This window comes from Musa acuminata, chromosome BXJ2-4, assembly GCF_036884655.1.
Source record: "Musa acuminata AAA Group cultivar baxijiao chromosome BXJ2-4, Cavendish_Baxijiao_AAA, whole genome shotgun sequence".
NCBI classification, from domain to species: domain Eukaryota; kingdom Viridiplantae; phylum Streptophyta; class Magnoliopsida; order Zingiberales; family Musaceae; genus Musa; species Musa acuminata.
This window is the reverse complement of record NC_088341.1, coordinates 22,039,096-22,054,745: the sequence shown is the minus strand read 5'-3', so window position 1 is coordinate 22,054,745 and position 15,650 is coordinate 22,039,096.

Here is a 15,650-nt window from a genome sequence, read left to right as displayed (position 1 = left end):
GACATAACATGCTGTATTAACGGCTTCGGCCCAAAAGTATTTGTGTAGGCTATGTTTGTTCAACATGGTTCTTACCATTTCTTGTAAATTTCTATTTTTTTCTTTCTGCTACATTTTGTTGAGGATTTCTTGGAGTAGAGATATTATGGTTGTATCCATTAGATTGATAAAAAATTTTAGAAATCATGGTTTTAAAATTTACCACCATGATCACTCTAAATTGATGAAATCATAAAATGCTTTTCATTTTGAACAAGTTTACAAAACATAGAAAAATATCTAAAGCAATCACTTTTGTTTGCCAAAAAGTAAGTCCAAATGTATTTACTATAATCATCCACGATGACAAATGCGTATTTGCTACCTCCAAGGCTCAATGTTGCAATTGGACCAAACAAGTCCATATGGATCAATTGCAATGGTCTAGAGGTGCTTATTTGGTTCTTTGGTTTGAAACTACCTTTTTTTTGTTTTACTAGTTGATATGCATTACACACATTACACACATTGTCTTTAATAAATTTAGTTTTAGGAATTTCTCTTACAAGTTCTTTAGATGAGATTTGAGATATTAGTTTCATGCTAGCATGACTTAATCTCCTATGTCAAAGCCAAGCATTGTCATTTAAAACCAAAAAATATATTTCATTATAAAGATCATCAATGTCGATAGTGTCTACATTATTTTATTTTAGGGCAATCATAGATGTGTTTTTGTATGATTTTTCAATAATACAAGCATTGGATTCAAATCTAATGATGTATCCTTTATCACATAACTGATTAATGCTTAAAAGGTTATGCTTTAAGCCATCAACCAATAACGCATCTCCAATAAAGAAGTTGAATTTGTTACCTATGGTTCCTTTACCAATGATTTTACCCTTGTTGTTGTCTCCGAAGGTGACATATCCTTCGTCCAGGCTAGTGAGCTTAGAGAATTGAGATAAATCTCCGGTCATATGCATTGAGCATCCACTATCAAAGTACCATCTCTTGCTCCTAGCTTGTGATGGTAAATATTTCTACAAAAGATGATGATTTTTAGATAGCCATTTTACCTTGGGTACCTCAAAAATCAATCTACTCAACTTATCGTTTTGCATAGAGTTCTTTATGGTTCCTTTAGGAACCCAAATCAATTTGTGTGGATTATATCTCTTAAGTGGACATTTATAGGCAACATGTTCAAGCTTGCAATAAAAGTTGCATCTAGTGTGGGGTGATACATGCAAGGTAGGGCCTTTAACAAAGGTGGTTGGATTTTGGTGAGAGCTACTCACAAATCCTATTCCGCTTCTTCTATGAACTTGACCCTTATCGGCAAGGATCATGTTCAAGGACTTGCTATTAACTTCAAACTTTTCTAAGGTTTCTTTGAGTAGCAAGTTTTCCTTTTTAAGCATTTCTAATTCATGGTATTTTGTAAAAGGAGCTAAACTATCATCATGCTCAATTTTTAGTCTATCAAAATTACTAACAAGAAAAGCATGCCCCTTTTTCAAAGAGTTATACTTTTTACTCAAGGTTTTACATTCATCAAATAATTCATGAAAAACAGTAAATTTACATCTAATGAACTACTGACCTCATCTTTGATAGCCATTAGTGCATAGTGAGCAACTTGCTCGGTGTTGGTTGGCTCCTCTTCTTCGGATGCACTTGAGTCGTCCCATGTTGCTTTAAGAGCATTCTTCTTCTTTGGTTGCTTCTTCTTTGCTAGGGGACATTTGCTCTTGAAATATCTTAGCTTCTTGCATTGGTAGTATATTACTTGTTCTTTCTTGGGTTCAAATTTATTTCTAATGTCATTTTTAAATTTATTCTTTTTTATGAATTTTTTGAACTTTCTTGTCTTCTCAAGCTCTTCATGAGCATTACAAGTTATCTCATAGGTCATTAGTGACCCGATTAGTTCTTCGAGTGGAATGTTATTTAAGTCCTTAGCCTATTGAATGGCTGTTACTTTTGGGTCCCAACTCTTTGGAAGGGATCTTAAAATTTTATTAACAAGTTCAGAATCCGAGAAACTTTTACCAAGTCCTTTTAGACCATTGATGACATCCGTAAATCGGGTATACATGTCTCCAATGATCTCACTCGGCATAAGTATGGACTAAATGATTAATTTTCGACTCCTTTACTCTACTAGTTCCTTTGTGAGTAACTTCGAGTGTGTGCCAAATATGAAAAGTCATTTCACAAATAGACACTTGATTGAACTCGTTTTTATCGAAAGCACAAAACAAGGCATTCATAGCCTTGGCGTTTAAAGCGAAAGTTTTCTTCTCCAACTCATTCCAATCACTCATTAGAAGAGAAGACTTTTGAAAGCCATTTTATATAAGATTCCATAACTCAAAATCCATTGAAATTAGAAAATTCTTCATTCTAGTCTTTCAATATGTGTAATCTATCCTATTGAACATGGGTGGATGTGTGATTGAATGACCCTCTTAGTTACCGACAACTACCATCTCTCTTGGGTTTCAAACCAAATGAGAGTGACCTTTCTCTGATATCAATTGTTAGGATCAAGAGCGGCACTAAGCCGGGGGGGGGGGGGGGGGGGGGTGAATTAGGGCAGCGAAAAAAAGCATTGATCTCGATAAATATTCTTTTCGATTCAATCTATTTCGGAAATAAACTCTTCTTGAAAGCTTTCGTAAGAGTGCAAAGAGAAGGTTAAGGAAATTTGCAGTAATATAAATTGCACAAATAGAAAAGCAAACCAAAATTTAGAGTGGTTCGGTCGTTATGACCTACATCCACTTCCGATTTCTCCTCCGTCGACATCACCGGCATCTACTAATGGTCCTCCTTCAATAAGCGAAGACCAATCATCGCTTTACAATGCTTTCTCCTTTTCATAAGTTTAGGAGATAACCCTTACAAGTCTTACACCTCTCTTGAATGATCTCAACACTTAGAAAGGGAGGAAGAGTACTCTAGCACTTTTACAATACTTTAACACTTCAAAGACTCAAGATTATGCCAATACTTTCATGCATTTTCATGCAGAAAAGGGTGGGGTATTTATAGGCCTCAATGACTTCAAAATTGGAGCAAAAAAATGTCTCATCTCGGTTTTCCAAGGTACTGGCGGTACCATCGACATTACAGGGCAGTACCACCACCTGACAAAGCTCGAGACTGAGCTCTAGTGATACCACGGCCTGACAGGGGTGGTACCACCGCTGGCAGCATTAACAACTGATGGTACAATCACCCAGAAAACCTAGGAGACCGGGTCTACCAGGTGGTGCCATCGCCGGCCGTGATTTCAAGTGCTGAATGGGCTATTCAATCTGGCCCAATTCAGCCCTATTAAGGGCCCAGTTGGCCCCTGAACAAGTTATTAGGATTACCTCCTGATCCTAACACAACTAATATTCTAACTATGATTAAGGCAAACAATTAGTCCAGTATGTCGATTTTTCTTTTGGCAAACCTTGGGCAAAACTTTCGACGAGCTTCCGACAAACTCCCGACGAACTCTCGGTGATCTTCCGACTAGCCCTCGGTGATCTTTTGATTACTTCTTGGCGATCTTCCAAAGAGCTCTCGGTGATCTTCTAACGAGCCTCCGACGAACTCCCGATGTTCAGATGATGTACCGGAAGTGTGTCGGGAACTCTCGGCGAGCTCCCGACACACTTCCGGTACATCATTTGAATCTTTGACTCTGGCCCATCATTTGTTTTATGCCTTACTACTATCGTAGTTAATCTTGCACAATTATCTCAACACATAGATTAGGTCAAACAATTCACCAATTGATTTCATCATCAAAATTCGAGATTTAACAATAGGTTTGGAAGTTCCAAATCTTGTATAGTCGGTTATTGGGAGTGGCAACTAACCTTATAGGGCTATTAAGTGTTGATAGAGGATCATCCGCTCTCGATATCATGAGAGGAATATCTTGTGTATTCTTGCTCAAACAAATCCTTAGCCAAGGTCATTCAGATTGAGAGAGAAAGAGTTCTCTAAGAGAATCTGATTAGAGCAAAACTCGAGGAGAAACCATATGGGCCTGATAGCACCATGCTCGATACATGGTCTCTAGGATATTGGTTGGTTGAGGGACTATAAGTATATTATAATTAAGGACAAAGATGTCCAATGGATTGGATTCCTTTGTATCGTTTGAGGAATATGGCGTAGTGACATAGTATGTCCATAGTCAATGAGTTGAGTGAATTATTATGGAGATAATAATTCATAGAGCCAGAAGGAGTTCTGACAGGTATGACTCACGACCAGCTCGATATTGGGCCTAGAGGGTCACACATATATAATAGGCGTTGTGACGAGTAGAGGTTCTAATATAAGATATCCGCCGAAGCCCCTATCTTATTGGATATCTAATAAGCCCATGAATAATCGAATCCCATGGATGAGATCCAATAAGAGCTAATAAGAGATTATTGGGTAGAGACCCACTAATCTAAGAGGCTTGGATAATTGGATAGAGATCCAATACCCAATAGAGCAGGATCCATTAAGGTTAACTATGGGCCTCTATAAATAGGAGGGAACTAAAGGCCCATAGGCTGGGGCTTCTTAGTGGTCGAGGATATTTGAGGAGCATCGTCGCAGCCCTACTATGTGGATGACTACTAGATAGGAGGATGCTTGACCTCCTTTATCCCCTCCAATAGATCTATAGAGATTTAGGGATATATGATCTCCCTAGGTAACAAAACTATCTCACATATGATTTTCTGTGTCGCGGGTTTTGCCCACAAATCTTCACAAGACGATGAACACCTTTTGGAAAATTTAAAATTTTTATTTTTTATTCTTCCACTACGGATATAATATCACCCCTAGATTTCCCTATAATGGTATCAAAGCCAGGTTGTTCATATGACAGATTGGTTTTGAACTACATATATTATGTTTTAGAGTCGGGCTTCTTGGTGGTCACCTCCTAAGCTCCTCAATATGTTGAGAGAGGTAGAGAGCACCATCAAAAAAGAGAAGTTAATTCTCTATGCTGGTGAGACTAGAAAGAAAAGCAAGGCAGAAAAGTCCCTTAAGAAGGGGAAGGGCAAGGGCAGATCAGGTAAAGCAAAAGTGGCTATGAAAGACCCAACAAAGGACAAAGGCTAGTGCTTCCATTATAGTAAAGGTGGGCACTGGAAGAAGAATTGCAAAAAATACCTTGCAGAGAGGGCGAAACAAAAGCTTGGAGGAGCTTCATGTACCTTCATGATTAGTCTCTATTTGTCAAAATCTTATGATAACATATGGGTATTAGATACCGGTAATGCTTATCACATTTGCAATTCGTTACAAGTTCTGGTAGGACTTAGGAGATTGGCAAGAGGTGAGATGGACCTCAAGATGAGCAATAGAGCAAAAGTTGCTAGAGTGGCTGTTGGTGAGGTCACCCTACATCTGCCTAATGGAGCTATTATTGCATTAGATGCTTGCTATTTTATTCCTTCTATTATCAAAAATATTATTTTCATTTCATAATTGACTTTTAGTGGACATAAATTAGTTTTTGAGAACAATGGTTGTTCAGTATTATTCGATGATAAGATCATCATAAGATGAACATTGCATAATGATTTGTTTATGCTATACACTACTCCATATATCATGAATGTAAGTGTGTCCAAGAGGAAATGAGATGAGGTGACAAGTGCATACTTATGACATTGTAGGCTAGGTCATATCCATGAGGGAAGGATTCAAAAGTTGCTAAAGGATGGATAGTTAGATCCATTTGACTCTGAGTCATATGCAACTTGCGAGCCTTGCCTTCGTGGAAAGATGACCAACTCTCCATTTAGTGGAACTGGAGAGAGAGCTAATGAGTTGCTAGAACTCATACATAATGATGTATGTGGTCCCATGTCAACTCTATGTCATAAGTGGTTACTCCTACTTTATTATTTTTATTGATGATTTCTCAAGGTATAGACATGTATACTTGATGAAGTATAAGTCCGAGGCCTTCGAGAAATTCAAAGAGTATAAGAATGAAGAGGAGAATCCTATTGGAAAGAGTATCAAGACTTTTCGATAAGATCGAGGAGATGAGTACTTGAGTATAGAGTTCACCTAGTTCCTCAAGGACCATGGAATTTTGTTCCAATGGACATCTCCTTATACACCCCATCTGAATGATGTATCCGAAAGGAGGAATCACACACTGTTAGACATGGTGTGGTCAATGATAAGTTTCACCGACCTCCACGTTGTTGAATCTCAGATTTTGATGATGAAATCAATTGATAAATTATTGATCTAATCCATATGTTGAGAAGAGTGTTGCAAGATTAAGTACGATAATAAATAATGCATAAAATAAATATTGGGCTAGAGTCAAAGATCGAACAATATGTCAAAGATTCGGACAATGTGTCGAAAGCTCGTCAAGAGTTTATCGGGAGCTCGTCGAGAGTTCGTCAGGAGTTCCCCGAGATTTCGTTGGGAATTCGTCGAGAGTTCATCGGGAGTTCATTGAGAGTTTGTCAGGAATTCACCAAGAATTCATCAGGAGTTCACTAAAAGCTTAATCAGAGTTCACCATAAGTTTGTCGAGACTTTGCCAGAAGAACAATTGGCATACCTGATAAAGATTGATTAGTTAATGCCTTAATTATCACAGCTAGAACTTAGATTAAGTTAGGATTGAGAGGTAACTCCACTAACTCAGTTAGGAGCCAATTGGGCCCAAAATAGGGCTGAGTTGGGCTGGATGGATGGCCCACTCGGCCACTTGGAGCCATGCCAGGTGGTGGCACCGCCTAAGGTGGGCGGTGGAACCACATAAGGCTCAGCCTCCCAAATGGTTTGGGAGTTGGTATTGCCGAGACTGGATGATGGTATCGCTAGAAATTAATGCTTATAGGTGGTGGTACCGCCCTATCAAGCGGTGGTGCTACTAGAGCCTAGTCTCCGAGGCTCTCTTAAGTGATAGTACCACCAAATTGGGCGGTGGTACCACCTAGTGTCAGAGTGTTAGGTGGTGGTACCACCGAGTACTAGCGGTGGTACTACTAGTGCCCCGAAAACCCGGGATGAGATACTCTTTGGCTCCAATTTTAAAGTAATTAGAGCCTATAAATACCCCACTCTTTTCTACATGAGGTAGCAACAAAAAGCGTGAATAAAAATCTTGAAGTGTTGGGGTGTGAAAGTATTGTAAAAGTGCTAAGTGTTCTCCTCTCTTTCTAAGTCTTATGATCATTCAAGTGAGGTGTGAGGTTTGTAAGGGTTGCCTCCTAAACCCGAAAAAGGAGAAAGTGTTGTAAGAAGATTGTTGGTCTTTGCCTATTGAAGGAAGACCATTAGTGGACGTTAGTGACCTCGACAAAGGAGGAATCAGAAGTGGATGTAGGTCACAACGACTGAACCACTATAAATCTGGTGTGTTCTTTCTTTACTACTTACTTTCATTACTTAGCTGCATTCTGCATTGTTCATTTACTTCAAGTCGACATCTTCTCAATATGATTTCTTTGTTACATTTTTATCAACTTAGAAAGATTTGGAATCGCAACCATAATTTTTATCGCTGCACTAATTCACCCCCTCTCTTAGTGTCGTATTGATCCTAACAATTGGTATCAGAAAAAGGTTACACTTAATTTGGTTTAAAACCTAAGAGAGATGACTTTTTCTGGCAATCATGAGAGTCATTCTATCACACATCCTCCCATGTTCAATGGAATAGATTACATATATTGAAAAACTAGAATGAGGATTTTTTTATTTCTATGAATTTCGAGTTATAGAATATTATTGAAAATAGATTTCAAAAGTCTTCTCTTCCAATAAATGATTGGAATGATTTGGAGAAGAAGACTTTCTCTTTGAATGCCAAAGCTAATGAATGCTTTATTTTGTGCTTTGGATAAAAATGAATTCAATCGAGTTTCTATTTGCGAAATGACTTATGACATTTGGCATACACTTGAAATCACATACGAAGGCACGAGTAGGGTTAAGGAGTCAAAAATTAATCTTTTAGTTCATAGTTATGAATTGTTTCGCATGGAACCAAGCGAGACCATTGGAAATAGATACACCCAGTTTATGGATGTCAACAATGGTCTAAAAGCATTTGGTAAAAGTTTTGCTAATTTTGAACTTATTAACAAGATATTAAGAACCCTTCTAAAGAGTTGAGATCCTAAAGTAACTATAATTGAAGAAGCTAAGGACTTGAACAACTTTCCGCATGAAGAACTTATCAGGTCTTTGATGACCAACGAAATGACAGGCAATGCATATGAAGAACTTGAGAACAACCTTCTAAAGAACAAGAAGGATTTGGTATTTAGAACTCAAGAAGACCACTTAAGAGAAAACTCAAGTGATGATGATGACTTGTCACTTCTAACAAGAAAATTTTAAAAATTCATAAAAAGGAAAAAACTAAACATGACATTAAAAACAAAAATTAACTTTAAAAAGATCAAATAATTTGTTACGAATGCAATAAGCCAAGATACTTCAAAAGTGAATATACCCAAGTGAAGAAGAGCAACTAAAGAAGAAGAAAGTGCTAAAAGCTACTTTGAACGATTCAAGCATATCTGAAGATGAGGAGCCAACCAATAAATAAGTTGCTAACTACGCTTTAATGACACTTGGCGATAAGGTAAGTAACTCAATCGAAGACCATTTATCATTTGATGAATTATTGAATACTTTTCATGATTTATTTAATAAATATAAATTAGTCAGTAAAAAGTATACATTATTAAAAAAGGAGCATGCCTCTCTTGTTAGTGAATTTAATAGATTAAAGATTAAGCATGATAATGAAATATTACCTCCTTGTACCAAATATGAAGAATTAGAGATGCCTAAAAAGGAAATTTTGCTACTACATGAAACCTTAGAAAAAATTGAAATAGGAAGCAAATCCTTAAACATGATCCTTACAAAAAGGGATCATGCTCATAGAAGAGATGGAATTGGCTTTATAAGTAACAATCACCAAAAGCCAACCATCTTTATTAAAGGCCCAACTTTGCATGTTTCACCCTGAAACTAATGCAACTTTTATTATAAATTTGGACATTATGCTCATAAATGTCCATTTAAGAGGTATAGTCCATATAAGCTAATTTGGGTCCCTAAAAGAACCATAAATGACTCAGTGCAAAATGATAAGGCAACCAAGGTTAAATGTGTATCTAAAAGAAAACCACCTTTCTTGTAGATATGTTTACAATCACAAGCTAGGAGCAAAAGATGGTACCTTGATAATGGATGCTCAAGGCATATGACCAGAGATCCAACTCAATTCTCTAAGCTCACTAGCCAAGACAGAAGGGTTTGTCACCTTGGGAGACAACAATATAGGTAAAATAATTGGCAAAGGAACCATAGGTAACAAATCAAACCTCTTAATTGAAGATGTGTTATTAGTAGATAGTTTAAAGTATATTCTTCTAAGCATTAGTCAATTGTGTGATAGAAGATATATCATAAGATTTGAATCTAATGCTTGTATTGTTGAGAGACCACACAAAAATACATCTATGATCACCTTAAAATATAATAACGTATATACTATTGACATTGATAATCTTTGTAATGAAATGTGCTTTTAGGTCTTAAGCGATGATGCTTGGTTTTGGCATAGGAGGTTAGGTCATGCTAGCATGAAACTAATCTCCCAAATTTCATCTAGAGAACTAGTAAGAGGAATCCCTAGCATCAAGTTTGTCAAAGACAAAGTGTGTGATGCATGTCAACTAGGAAAGCAAATAAAAGGTAGTTTCAAGTCAAAGAATCAAATAAGCACTTCTAGACCATTGTAATTGATCCATATGGATTTATTTGGACTAATTTATACAACAAGCCTAGGAGGTAGCAAATACGCCTTTATAATTATTGATAATTATAATAGATATACTTGAAGATACTTCTCGACACACAAAAGTGATTGTTTTAAGTATTTTTCAAAATTTTGTAAACTTATTCAAAATAAAAAATACTTTTTAATTACATCTAAATGTAGTAATCATGGTGGTGAGTTTCAAAACCGTGATTTTCAAAACTTTTATGAATCAAATGGTTCTAACCATAATTTCTCCACTTTAAGAAACCCACAACAAAATAAAGTAGTTGAAAGAAAAAATAGGAGCTTACAATAAATGATAAGAATCATGTTAAACAAACATAGCCTATTCAAATATTTTTGCGTCGAAGCCATTAACACAGTATGCTATATCATGAATAGGGTTCTAGTAAAATAATTACTTTCTAAAACTCCTTATAAATTATGGAATAATAAAAAACACAATATTTCATATTTTCAAGTTTTCGATTGTAAATATTTTGTTTTAAATGAAAAAGATGCCTTAGGAAAATTTGATGCAAAATCCGATAAAAATATTTTTTTTGGATATTCTTCTACTTCTAAAGCATTTTGTGTGTTTAATGAAAGAACTTTAGTCATAGAAGAATCTATTCATATTGTTTTCAATACGATTTTTGAATTTAAGAAAAATAATTTTGATCATGCTTTTGATTTTGATACTTTAAATTCGAATGAAACCTCTCTTCCCAATAGCAACTTGATTGCATCTTCTTCTAAAGAATCCTTACCTAAGGACTAAAAGTATGTAGATGCTCATCCTAAAGAGCTAATTATTGGACACATATCAAAAGGTATTCAAACTCGTTCTTCTCTTAAAAATTTTTGTACGAATGTAGTCTTTTTATCTTAAATTAAACCTAAATGCATTGATGATGCCCTGAAAGATAATTCATGGGTTATTGCAATGAATGAGGAATTAAATCAATTTGAGAGAAATGAGGTGTGAAAGCTTGTACCTTAACCTAGTGACCATTTGGTAATTGGAACTAAATGGGTATTTAGAAACAAACAAGATGAACTTGATATCGTGGTTAGAAACAAGGCTAGATTAGTGGCCAAAGATTTCAACCAAGAAAAAGATATCGATTATGAATAAACCTTCGCTCTTATGGCTAGACTTAAAGCCATAAGGATTCTCCTTGCTTATGCTAGCAGTAATAATTTTAAGTTATTTAAATGGATATTAAAAGTAATTTTCTTTTTCCAATAGTATGAGCCATGAATTCAAAATGAGTTTGATGGGGGAATTAACTTTTTTCTTAGGTTTACAATTCAAAAAACTTAATGATAGAATTTTTGTTAGTCAAACAAAATATGCTTTAGATCTATTAAAATAATTTAATATAGATAATGTTATAGCTATTAAAACCAATGAGCACTTCTACAACATTAGATATGGACATTAATGGAGAATGTTTTGATCAAAAGACTTATAAGGGTATGATAGGTAGTTTATTATACCTCACAACAACTAGACCCAATATCATGTTTAGTGTTGGACTATGTGCTATATTTCAATCTAATCCTAAGAAATCTCACTTAAAAGTTGTTTAAAGGATTTTTATATACCTAAAAGGAACTCCGAATCGAGGATTATGGTATCCAAAAATTAAAAATCATGAATTGATTGCTTAAACTAATTATGATTTTGCTAGTTGTCAAATAGATAGAAAAAACATATCTAGAACATGTCAACTCTTAGGTCATGCACTTGTCTTTTGGTCTTCCAAGAAACAAAACTCGGTTGCATTATCTACAAGTAAAGTTGAATATATAGTAGCAAGTGCATGTTCTATATAAGTTATATGGATGAAAAACACTTTAGAAGATTATGTAATTTATCTAAAAAATATCCCTATAAAATATGATAACACTAGTGCAATATGTTTAACTAAGAATCCCATTCAACACTCTAGAACTAAACATATTATCATTAGATTTTATTTTATTAGAGATCATATTAATAATCATGACATATCTTGAAAATTTATTAATACAAACAATCAATTAGCAGATATTTTTATAAAACCATTGATCAAGAAACAATTTGATTTTATTAGAAGAGAATTAGGCATGTTAAACCTTCCAAATTCATGAATTCCTTTATAAGATTTTTGGATTTCTTGATTTTTTGTAACTTCAATTTTCCTTTTAAATCAAGATCGTTTCTTATGAATCCTTCCTTTTGCTATTTACAAAAGAAAAGATTCGATTCATGGACTTTTGGTATTCACAACTTGATTCCTTATTTTTCATGTGATGATCAGGAGTCCTTCCTCCTTCTATTTGCAAAGGAAAAGCCTTGATTCATGGATCTTTGGATTCATGACTTGATCTTCTATGCGATAATATATTCCTATGAATCCTTCTTCCTTCTATTTATCAGAAAAGGGATTTGATTCATGAATCTTTAGTATGCACTTTTTAATTTTTGAATCCTTTCTCTTTGCAAAAGTAGAAGCTTGATTCAATAAAACTAATTTTTTGTGGATTTGATTTGGTTCATGAATTTGACATGGTTCAAATCCTTTCATGGATTTTGTTCTTATAACTTGATTTTTCTTATGATGAATGAATTCCTCCCTTACTCTTGTTCCTCTTCTTCCTATTCTTATGACAAAAGGAAGAAAGAAACTTGCACCAAAAAGTACTTGCACTTCTAATGCAACAAAGCTAGCTTGCCCATTTCAAGAAGCAAAAGTAGTTATCATGCAAAGTGTTTGCTTAACTTCTCATTTCACAAATTTGCTAGCTTGGATAAATTAGTATAAAATTTACTTGAAAAGTTTAAAATACTTGCATTGTTGAATGATTCTCCTTTTTGTTGATGACAAAGGGGGAGAAATGATGAATGTTTGGTATCATGAAATGATGAATGGTATCATGATCAAAATGTTGATTAAATGCATAAAGTGACAAATGCTTAAAATTTTAATGCTTTAGTATCATATATGTTATGCCCAAAGTGATGTTGATTTATTTTTGGTATCATGCATGAAGTGAAGATGAAATGTAATGTTTTAAAATTGTGCATGTTTTAATTTGAAACTATAATGTTGCACAACATATAAAATTTTGATATGATACATTGCATTTTATCACTATGATCAAAAGTGTTTAACTTGAATTCAAAGGTTGTGATTCCTTTTTAATTCAAGTTTGTCATATCTCAATATGACAAATAGATAGGGAGGGTTAAGGTTAACTCCATCATCAATTGATTATCATCATCAAAAAGGGGGAGATTGTTGAATCTCGGATTTTAATTATGAAATCAATTGATAAATTATTGATCTAATCTATATGTTGAAAAGAGTGTTATAGGATTAACTACGATAATAAATAAGGCATAAAGCAGATGTTGTGCCGGAGTCAAAGATCGGACGATGTGTCGGAAGCTAGCTGAGAGTTCATTGGGAGCTCGCCGAGAGTTCGTTAGGAGTTGGCCAAGATTTCGTTGGGAGTTCACCGAGAGTTCATCGGGAGTTCGCTGAGAGTTCATCAGGAGTTTGCCAAGAATTCATCGAGAGTTCACCAAAAGCTTGCCGAGAGTTCACTAGAAGTTTGTTGAGACTTCGCTAGAAGAACAATTGACATACTAAACAAAAATTACTTAGTTAATGTCTTAATTATTGTAGTTAGAACTTAGATTAAGTTAGGATTGGGAGGTAATCCCACTAACTTAGTTAGGAGCCAATTGGGCCCAAAACTAGGCTGAGTTGGGCTGGATAGATGGCCCACTCGGCCACTTAGAGCCATGCCAGGCGGTGGCACCGCCTAGGGTGGGCGATGGAACCGCTTGAGGCTCAGCCTCCCAAGTGGTCTGTGTTAGGATCGAGAGAACTAAGAGGGGGGGGTGAATTAGTGCAGCGGATATTTTTCAGCGATTAAAAAAAATGAAAGCTGCGTTCGTTCGATAAAGACTATTTTGATGCAAAAGCCGATTCTAAGATTACTTATGATTAAGTGCAGTTTACGTTTAAACACAGTTAGCGTCTAAACGCAGTTTGCGTCTAAATGCAGATTGCGTCTAAACTCAGATTGCGTCTAAGCGCAGTTTGTGTCTTAGCGCAGATTGCGTCTAAGCGCAGATTGCGTCTAAACGCAGATTGCGTCTAAGCGCAGATTGCGTCTAAACACAGTTTGCGTCTAGGAGCAGTTTAAGCAGAAGTATAAAGACAATGTGCTGCTGTTGTACAGCTCAAAAAGTAATCTGCAAAAAAACAGATTTACGTCTAAACGCATATTTACGTCTAGACGCAGATTTACGTCTAAACGCAGATTTACGTCTTAAACGCAGATTTACGTCTGAACTTTGAAACACGTTTGTATACTCGCAGAAGGCAGTATGCAGTTGAAATCAAGACATAAACGTGAACTGAGATCTGATGATTGTGCGAGGAAAGCCGATTTACGTCTAAATGCAGTTTTACGTCTAAATGTTGAAACTCATTCGTAAAATTGTAGAGGATAGTTTGCAGTTAATAGGATCAAAATGTAAGTGTAAACTGCAAAGAAACTCGTTCGTAAAAGCATGGAAGACAGTTCTGCAGAATCAAACGTAAACGTAAACTGTAATGTACGAAAATACGAATTTACGTCTGAATGCAGATTCGGAAGAACAGCACTTAGAACTTGTTCGTGAAAGCGCAGAGAGCAGTAGTAATGAAGGAGGTTTGCAGTAATGATAAAGTGCTCAAAAAATAACGCAAACCAGAGATTTAGAGTGGTTCGGTCAGCCTTGACCTACTCCACTTTTGGCTTCCTCCACCGACGAGGTCGCTGACATCAACTAGGGGCCTTCCTTCAATAGGCGAAGGCCAAACTACCCTTTTACAGTTTCTCTCCTTTTGACAAGCTCAGGAGACAACCTTTACAGACCTTTCTCTCCTCACTTTACAACTGAAAACTTGAAGAACAGAAGGAGGAGACTTAAAGGCTTTACAACACTTTTGAGCTCTTAGAATCACAGAAAAGATCAAGATTTCGGTGTAGGTCTGTATCTTTTCAGTGCTGAATGGGTTGGCAATTTATAGGCCCCAACCCAATTCAAATTTGGAGCTCAAAACAATCAAATCCCAGAATTCTGGGATCAGGCGGTTGCACCTCTTGACTGGAGAGGTTGCACCGCCTGGCAGAGCTCGAAGACCGAGCTCAGGCGGTGCTACCTCTCTGCCAGGGAGGTTGCACCGCCCAGTCTTGCTCGAAGACTGAGCTCAGGCGGTGCCACCTCTCTGTCAGGGAGGTTGCACCGCCCAGTCTAGCTCGAAGACTGAGCTCAGGCGGTGCCACCTCCCGGCTGGGGAGGTTGCACCGCCCAGTCTCGCTGGAAGGCCTAGCCCAGGCGGTGCCACCTCCTGGCCTGGGCGGTTGCACCTCCTGGTGCAATCAGGGTCCGAATGGTTCATTCCATTCGGCCCAATTTCAGTCTTTCAGGGGCCCAATTGCCCCAAGATTAAGCCAATGGGATCACCTCCCATTTTCCAACTTAATCAACGTGCTAACTACGATTAAATCTAAGACAACTTCTGCAGCTTTGCTTCGGTGCGTCAATCGCTCCTTCCGGCGAGTTTCCGGCGAACTTCCGTCGATCATCCGATGAACCCTCGGTGATGCTCTTGCGGACTTCCAGTAAACTCCTGGACTTTGCGACGATCCACTTGGCAAGTTCCGACGAGCTTCGCTTGGCAAGCTTCTGGACTTCTCGGATCTGTTCTCGTAGAACCTCCGACGACCGTCCGAACTTCCGTCGAACTCTCGAACTCCCAACGTGATCATGAACTTGACTCCG